This window comes from Rousettus aegyptiacus, unplaced genomic scaffold, assembly GCF_014176215.1.
Source record: "Rousettus aegyptiacus isolate mRouAeg1 unplaced genomic scaffold, mRouAeg1.p scaffold_m13_p_6, whole genome shotgun sequence".
NCBI classification, from domain to species: Eukaryota; Metazoa; Chordata; class Mammalia; order Chiroptera; family Pteropodidae; genus Rousettus; species Rousettus aegyptiacus.
The window spans coordinates 66783824-66793158 of record NW_023416309.1 but is presented as its reverse complement, the minus strand read 5'-3'; the positions used below and the strand labels follow the sequence as shown (position 1 = coordinate 66793158).

The 9335-nt window shown below is 41.9% G+C and overlaps 1 long non-coding RNA gene across 3 annotated transcripts; it reads right to left on the bottom strand.

Moving 5' to 3' along the window:
- Window positions 1–476: 476 nt before the first annotated feature.
- On the bottom strand, window positions 477–9335 carry LOC118603901. 3 transcript variants are annotated; one of them, XR_004951457.1, is made up of 3 exons: window positions 9126–9335; window positions 4639–8402; window positions 477–3429 (listed from the first exon to the last, which is right to left on the bottom strand). It is a non-coding gene; the product is annotated as an uncharacterized LOC118603901 (long non-coding RNA). The 3 variants fall into 3 exon arrangements; XR_004951456.1 differs by having other exon boundaries at window positions 477–6814; window positions 8283–8402; XR_004951458.1 differs by having other exon boundaries at window positions 477–4795; window positions 8283–8402.

Sequence of the window (9335 nt, the reverse complement as noted above, 5' to 3'; positions counted from 1 at the left end):
TCTGCCAGGTCAATTTTTCCAGTGAGTTGTGCTAGAACATGAAAGCAAAGAACAATTTCTATAAGATTATATTTTAAATGCTTTTAACAATCACGTGGAAACAATTTTAAGGCTATACAGCCTTAAATACCTAATACTTTTTAAAATATGCCTTCAACATGAAAAATATTGGCATTATTATCATAGAACCATCCATTTTAAATGGTCAAAAGTTCTATTTTGGTAGAACATGAAGACGAAGACCAGGCTGCTTTTCTGCAGCTCTGATTATGTGAAATATTCTTCCATAAGAATATACTGGGGTTGTGATGACACCAGTACCTGACAAATGTGATGAAATATTTTGAAAATGGAATCTGATAATTCACTATTATTTGAACAGCTAATCTTGAGCTAATGCAGAAATTTGGTATTCCTATGGAACTGAGTTAGAGAAAGTTTTGACTTTTGAGTGCAACTAATTTGCACTGCACAAAATGTATATATTTCTGCAGAATCCAGGAAAGAATGCATCCCCATGCTCTAACACATTCCACTGTGAAAGGCTAGTACCCATCCCAGGAAACCAGCTCATCATTTCTGCAGTAAGTATCCAGGTTTTCTTGGTTATAGATATTTTGAACTAGTTCATAGGAAGGTTCTTCCAATCCTTCTGAGCCCAACAAATCTCTTAAAATACTGTCTTAGCATCCATACATCTTCAGATAAAGACCCATCTGTCTACACTGCAACCAGAAGGCACTTGGTTGACTTATACATTGCATACTAGATATTTTGGGGTTTTTGCTAGATCATCTATTTTAACCCACGCTGCTTCTTATTTTTTCACTTTTAGCTTCTCTTCCAGTTTTGCTGCTTTTAATTATTGAGTGTTATCATCAAATAGTTTTTGGTTTACCTCCAGGAAGAATTTTAGCACAATTTATATCAAGCAATGTATGTTCTTGTTCCAATGTATCTTTACAGTACAAGGGCAGAAACATGGTGGGAAGAATTTTTGCTGCACTGTTACTGATTAAACTCATAATCTCAGTTGACAATCTTTCAGTACTTGAAAAATGTTGTCCTTCTGGCCTCCATGGTTTCTGATGAGAAATCCGCTGTCATTTGATTGTTTTTCTGTTTCTGGTATAGTGTCCTTTCTTTCTGCTTCCAGAATTATTATTTGTCTTTAGTTCTCAGGAGTTTATTATGTCTTAATCTGGATTTCTTTGTGTTTATCCTGCTTGGTATTTTCTTCACTTCTTGAATTGGCAGATTTATGTATTTTGCCAAATTTGGAGACACTTTGAGAATTATATTACTTTGGATTTTTATTTAAATCTTATGTTTTAGCAAGCCTTCTCTGATACCACTCTGGTGAGAGAAGGAAGGTCACCACCACTTGGTCCAACGAAAAATCAAGCAGTAACTTGGAGAGAAGAATTCAAATTTATTACACGTAGTCCCAGATGAGCTAGTGCTCTGAAGATCTGGGCAGTGGGCTCAGTTGAAATATTGCTTATATATCAGAATTTTTACGGAAGCTAATGTTGTGGAGACGGTTAGGAAGAAGAGTCAGAGTCTGGAAATGCTTTTACTAACATGGATAAGGGAGAGGGGATGAATGGCAATGCTAGCATCCCCCACCCCTGTCTCCATGGCTTTTTTATTAAGTTTCACTACAATGCTGGTTTTGTAATTAAGTAATTGTTACTCTAAGGTCAGCAGATATTAGCAGGATACAAACTACAGCTAGCTCCCAGATCTGGCCTTAAAGCCACCTCTGTGTTCTCAGCTATCTCCTCTTAAGTATCTTTTCTAGTTCTTGTCACTGTGTTATCCTTGTCCCTAGAGCAAGTCGTCCCAGAATAGGTCAGGCGTGTGCGCCCTCCCTGCAATGCGTCCTTGTGTGCAAGTCCACATCTATTAGGTCAGGCGTGTGTGCCTTCCCTGCAATGTGTCCTTGTGCAAGTCCACATCAGCTGATGACGATGTTGCTCCAAGCACTAGGCATCCCGCCAGAACTGCAGGCAGTTTCTCACAACAGCTAATTGGTCAGTTTGAACTCAAACCTTTACAAATGATGGGGGTTACTATGGAGACTACAAGTAGTAACACTGGTAAGGCCAGGAGTTGTCACAGTTGCCAACAGATACAAATTGTTACAGAAAGAGGGAGCTGTTAGGGTACAGTCTCTTCGTGGAGCAAAGGAACAGTTACATTTGCAAGTCGAGCAAAGTGCAAGGGAGCTTTTGTAGGAGCGCTTGCATGCAGTAAGCTTATTTGCAGAAAGCAAGCATATTTACAGAAGCAGAAAGCTGATTAGTTTTTAATGAAATTCCCCAAATTTACTCTTCGTTTCTCCCCTTTGACGCCCATTTAAATTTTTAGTGCATCACCTTTTTGCTTTCTTTCTTGCTTTCCTAGACTAGAAACTGATAATTCCATTACATAAAGGTTTCTACTACAGTTTTTTTCTTCTATGGCCTTAAACATTTGTATATAAAGGATCTTTCCATTGGCCCTTGCTGTCTTATATCTTACTTCTGATAATGACGGCTTATTCTTTTAAATTTAACACGTTTTCTCGAATTCTACTAGGCTGTGATCCGTATTTTCTCTTTTTCTCCCTCTTTTGCATATGCTCTTCCTGTGGGAGTCTCCTTACCTTACCTTTTTTGCATCTTCCTGTTTGGGTGCCGCTTGCTGAGTCCAGCAAGTGGTAAATCCTGCCACGCTCAGCGCAGCTCTGGAAGATATACCTTTGCTACTTCCAAACTAGTGCATCACCTCCCAAAGTAAAGAACTAACCTTTAAAGAGATTATCAGGGTCTTATCCATGCCATATCTGCACGGGTTTATGTGCTAGTTGTGTTATTTGTTCAACATTGTCCTAAACTACCTGGCCCTGGTTATCTATTTGTATACAATAGTTGGTGAGATTGAATTTCCTATGCATGCCTTTTTCTGCTGTTAACAGATAATCAAGTGCCAACTTATTTTGGTAGGTGGCATTTCTCATCTGAGTCTGTTGATGTACAAGGAGGGTCAGGGTTCTCCTAGTTTCTCTCTAAAACTGTCTGCTCTGAATTTCTTTTTCTTGAGTAACAGGAAGACTATACTTAGTGTTAGTGGTTAACATACATAAGGCTGATTACCTCCTGGATTACATACTGAATATTGAGTCTAGCTATAGTCCAGGTCCGTTTTTGACTTCTCTGACATTCATAGTGACTATGGAAAATTTTCTGATCTCCTTTTAGTAACATGGATGCACAATGTACAGTTTTCTGCTCTAATTTCCCTCCTTCCCCAGTGTCCAATTATAAGGAGTCTCACGGTGAAATTCCTCAAGCTTCAGCCATACGTAGACCAGACAGCTTCCGGTTTGTGGCTGGAGCAGGGCACGTTGTCTTGACAGGAGCCGATGAAATCCATCTGTACCATCTATAAAAGGATTTCTGCAGGAGTCAACTGTGAAGAATATCTGGACAGTCCTGATGGCTGGTCTTTATGCTTAACTACACTGACAAACCAGGAAAAACTGAGAGAATCTGATTAAATTAGTATAACAATTATCTCATAGAATCTGTGTCATATTGTGCCAAATCCCTTGTAAATTTGACAATCTTATATTCTAATAACACCTATTATGTTAGACTAATGAACACTTTAGCTAAACCAAATTATGAAACACATTTTAGCAGATATTTCACACTGTATTTTCAGTTCCTGACTCTAGGTTGCTTTAATTTAGGGTAATACATTAGATTAAAATTTATAGTACTCTTTCTTGGTTTCAATCTTTTACAGCATAGGATTATTTGTTATAACTTGGTTGGAGCAGCTTCTTTTTCCAATCTTTTAACCTGTACTTTTTCTTCCGGATGAAAGGGGTGGACCTAATGCTCTAAAAGGATGAGCCCCTTTTCTAAAATTTCTCTAGTGATGTGGCAGGAGATTTTCCCTAAGACCTGAAAGTGTTGGGACATTTCCAGGTCAGCTATTACCTTAGTGCCTTTACAAGCAGACTCAGAAACTCCCTTTAACTAATTTTCCTGCCTAATTCTTTTTTACAAGCCATGAACCCCCCTTGTTATTACATGGATGTTGAGGGACTTGAGGTCTCTTCTTCTGTACTTGCTTCCTGCTGAGAATGGTTGTAGTCCCTGCCTACTGGGGTTTTATGGAGCTCTTTCCCTTTTCTGCCTTGATTAGGGCAGGGTCTTAGGTTTCCTGAAAAAGCTAGCTATGGTGGTTCCATGGGTCCAGTTCATGCATTCAACTTCCCCTTCATCATTGGTGAAAGGCCCTCAGTATATGCAAGGCAACAAAAGCACACCTTGAGATGTTGTCAATGTTGGCCTATTTCCCTTTAACCTGTTGTAGTGCCTGGATGAGTGTCCATAGTTTGGTCCATTATGATAACCAGTCTGTGGCAAAGCCTTAACTCTAATTATATTACCAGCAGCTGTTATTGTGTCGCTGGTTTTGTGCTGTCCTCCATGGATGAAGTTGCTCCTATCTGTGAACATTACTAGTTCTGGGTTTTAAAGTGAAACATCTATTTAGTCTGGCTGCTAGAGTAAATTTTGTCTGTGGCCCCCTACAATCATGGTTGAGAGCCCCTACCATAGCAGCGTTCAATGTACTTACAGTTTCAAGGCGGACTCATGGACTTCTAAAAAGCAGCCCTTGATGACAAGTTATTCTGGCGACGTCCCAGCGTAAGCTTGTTTGCTTCCTTGACCAGGATTACTGTGGCAGCTAAGGCCCTGAGATGCGGCAGCCTTCCCAGAGCTTTTAGATCTAGCTGTTCGGACAAATATGTAATTGGGCATTGTCATGGCTCGACTGTTTCTGTGATGACCCCAGAAAAGGTTAAAGTCTCATGTCACATCCAGTATTCTTAATGCTAGAGTACTGATTAAGAGTTTCTTTATTTCTCCGAAAGCTTCTTCTTGTTTGGAGCCCTAAACCAGAGGATCTTTCCTTATTTGGTAGCTTGACAATTTCAGAGAAACCCAGTACCTAGATTTGGCTTCCCCTAGGAACTCACAGACTCCTTTTGGTGTTAATGTCTGCTATAAAAGTCAATGATTGGCCCCCTACTTCTATTGTAACTGTAGGCTCCTGGGAGCCTAGGACCAGGAAGCCCGGTTGTTCCTAGATTGATTATTCCTCAGCCCGGCCACTGAGCTCTTGGATGACTGGGTCAGGCTGGTGTCTTAAATTCTTTGACCTTTTCGATATTTTCCTATGATGAGAGCACTCATTTTTCCAATGGCAGGTCTCTTTTCAGGAGGCTCATTGGTCTCAACAAAATGGAGGTCTCCTTTTGGTTTCTTTCTTTTGTGAGGGCCCCACAGTCTGTCATTCTGGGCCTGAGTTCCCCATTAAAGCTATTAACAAGGACACAGATACCCCTTGGGCCTTTTGTTCATGGCTTTCTCCTTCAGTAGCTGAGTGTTGTTCATCTCAGCAAAGTCCTATAGTTGTTGAAATTTGAGGCAAATGTCGGTGGAGGATTGGGCCATGAATGCCATGTTAATTATGCACTCGTTCTCTCATACTTTGGGGACAAAAGGGGTGTGCACACAGTACGCCTTGCACAGTTTCTCAAAGAACTCTGTGGGTCTCTCATGTACCTCTGCCATTCTTGACATACTTGTTGGCTTCCTAGCTCTAGCTTTTGCCTCCAATTTGGACTTTTCGTGTATTCTATGTCATGAGGATTTCATATGCTCCTTAACGAAAGGGATGGGTCTTCCTTGTTCCAGGCACTGCACCACTGTTCTTTAGGGTTTTTATTACCATTAGGATCTCACCCTTCTTAAAAGGCAGGTCTTCAGCGTCATTCCCAGGAAAGTCATAGAGACCCCAAACATATTTCGATGTGCTTAGATACCTAGGCACAGGCTCCATTGGGGTGGTGGTGTTCAGGCAGTGAGTTTTATAAAACTCCAGCAGGGCTGGCAAGTTATTAATCTCCAAGTCCCCAATCTTAAATAAGTGTTTGGATAGCGAGATGATAGGTAATGGGAAACTCGCGCATTCTCGGACACAGACAGTACACTGTCCCCAGGGAAGGTGGAGGAGTCACAGACTAGGAACATGCCGTGGAACTGGCCCTGGAGCCGGGTCTACGCCTCCTTGCAAGAATTTTGCCCCACATACCGGACAAAGTGATTTGAGGAGTCAAACTTGAATGGGATGGAGGGTATAGTGCCAGCCCGGGGCTCTGAAGAAGTAGGGGGCAACAAAGGCAATGATGATGGAGACCTGTCCAGCAACCGATAGTAAAGTGTCCTCGCAGGGGCTTACAGAGCTACTGGGGTATATGGCAGTTGGAAGATAGTTTCTTCCTCGAGGCCCCCTTGGTGGATTAATTCTGCTGACTGCTTCTTGACCTTTTACCTAGCTGGTTACATCTCAAATTCTTTATTCTGTCCCTGCCTATTTGTGCCAAGCGGAACCCAAGGGAGCACTATAGTAGGAGTTTGCAACCATGTGTCTATGTACAGCCACTGGTCTGGATATCCAGGGGTCTCTGTCACTACCCAATATACTGCTTTTACTGTGGGAAGATTTAGAGAGTCCCTTCCAAGGGCCAACCTACCCCTAAAGCAGGTCATTCGAGTTCACAAAGAATACAAAGCTTTTCTGAATTCAACCTGATCCCGTAATTCTCTAAGAAGCCTTCCTTAAAGTTCTCCAACAAACAGTCTAAGACAGTTGGCTTAGAGGAACCTCCCTCCATATTTGCAGGAAACGTCCTTCGAAAATTGGACGCAGAGGCCAATGTTAATATATTCCCTGAAGCTCCATAGACCTGGTTAAAGCAACACAAAACACCAAAATTAATTTGACAACATACAGAATTCTAGTTCTCTATTCAGAAAACCTTTTCATAGCATTTGCAGCAGACCAATAGTCTTAGAAACATTAATGTGCAATTCCAATTTTACATCAGCTTGCTTTCGACACTTAAACTTCCAGTCTTGTTTTGCTTTATCACATCAAATTTCTCCTCAAGATCTTTTCCGAAAACCTTCTTCTATATTCTTTCTCTCAGAGTTTCCCTTCACAAACCTTCTACTACTTCCATGAACCTTTTATACACTTGCCTCTTTTTCATTCCTTCAGTAATAACCACCTTCGAGGCAAAAACCTTTCTTTTCTTCAACTTAAGTTTCCATTCTTTATTCCCTCTGTTACAATAGAATACTTTTCTACTTACTTAAACCTCCTTCAACATGCCTCATTCCTTTATATAGATATGAGGTTTCTCCTGCTCCTCCCACAACAGACAACAGTTATGCCACACAATGGAAAGGGGGATAGTGTCAGGGATATTGGAGGGGACGCCACTCACTTCACCCATCTCTGGCCACTTCCCTCCTGGGAATTTAAGGCACCTCTTAGCATTGGTAGGTCGATATAAACCCCTGACCCAGACCATTGGAGAAGACTCCTCATGGAGTTCCAGTAGAGCCACTGTAAGCCATACGGAACCGCGGATTGGGGCTCAGCTCTCGCTTCGTAGCGAGGCTATGTCTCAATCAGTTAGCACTCATTCCCTTTCACACACCTCCCACCATTCCTTAACAATGTGCGTTAGAGAACGAGCAGCCACTTCCCCATAACTTGTGGAGGGCAGTTGGTTGCCCTCCAAAGGGTGATGGAACTTCCCCCATTACTTACTGTTGAATTCTGTGACGGTGACACAAAAACAGACAAGAAGTCAAACAAGGGTGGGTGCCTCCCCCAAAGAGGAGGCTATCCAAATATTCATCTGCACTCAGATATTCTTCCGCAGCCTTTAAGGGACAGCATGACCCATCAATGCCGACCAAGCCACTTTATCTGGTTAAGGCAGTTGCCTCCCGCAGTATACCAACAATTTTACCCTGGACTGTGGATGGATGCCCTTAAACCCTCATTCATACATCAGGTTAAAACATTGCCTCCCCCCCACCAATACTAGTAGATGTGTGCTTCAACCTGATGCCTCCTTCACTAGGAAAACTCAGCCTCTGCCCACATAGAGACTTCTGGTGAACCTGGCAATGAACCTGGCAACAGGTTCCTGATCACACATCTTGTTCCCTAACTGGTTTAAGTTAAGGAGGTGTTCCTACTCCTCTTCCCTCCAACAGAAGGGCTAGTTTGGGGGCTGTCCTCAGACTGACTTAGCGCTCTGATCTTACTTTGTACATTTATTTTTTTATTCTTTTTACCTGGCTTTTTTAACAAAATATAAAACAACCATTGCGCAGAATTATACACTTTGATCTTACCTTAGTATCTTCTCCTGTTTCCTTTTCTGGTGTTTCTGGTGAATTTAGTCCTTCTCTCTCATGAGTCTGGTTGGTGGCTCAGCTATGCCAGGGAGTTGGGGCGCCAATCTGAAAGAGAACCTGAAATAGATGGGTGATGCATCTCCTCAGTCGTCTTGGTTCTCGATCGCCTCCGCCAGGCCATGCCACGGGCCCACCGGCTCAAGAGGCCAGCGTGGTTGGAATCTCCCTGCGGCCTCCAGAAATGTGGAAAAATATCCCAAAAGCTCCAAAACCAATTCAAATTTATTACGTGTGGTCCTAGACAAGCTAGTGCTCTGAAGATCTGGGCAGTGGGCTCAGTTGAAATATTGCTTATATACCAGAATTTTTACACAAACTAATTGGTCAGTTTGAACTCAAACCTTTACAAAGAAGAGGGGGTTGCTATGGAGACCACAAGTAGTATTACTGGTAAGGCCTCCAGTTGTCAGGGGTTGCTGACAGATACAAATTGTTACAGCAAGTGGGAGCTGCTAGGGTACAAATGGTTACATTCATGGAGCAAAGGCACAAATAGTTATATTTGCAAACAGTTACACATGTAAGTCCAGCAAAGTACATGGGAGCTTTTGCAGGAGCCCTTGCATGCAGTAAGCAAGCATATTTACAGAAGCAGAAGTTTGTGAAATGCCACAAACTTCCCCTTCAATAATACATTAGTTGCATGTTATATTAATATTATTTGGATGAGTCAAGGAAAGATGCTCTGGTTCAAAGACCCAGCAACTCTACTAAAGGCATTATCGATTTTTTTTCAGTCAAGAATTTAAATGAAAGGCAAGCAACCCGGGGGACACGCACCTGCCATCTCTGCAGGTCTCAGGGGTTTTAACTAAGTTATAGAAGGCCTATCTCTTCTATTAGGGACTTTAGTTCTTTAGTCACTGTGAAATGTTCCCAGCAAGGGTTATGTCATCCTTCTTTGTAACGTTAGTGACTAGAGATTCAATTTGAATTTTCAGGTCGCCCAAATTGTCGATATACACAACCAGATCTCTCAAAAATATGAAG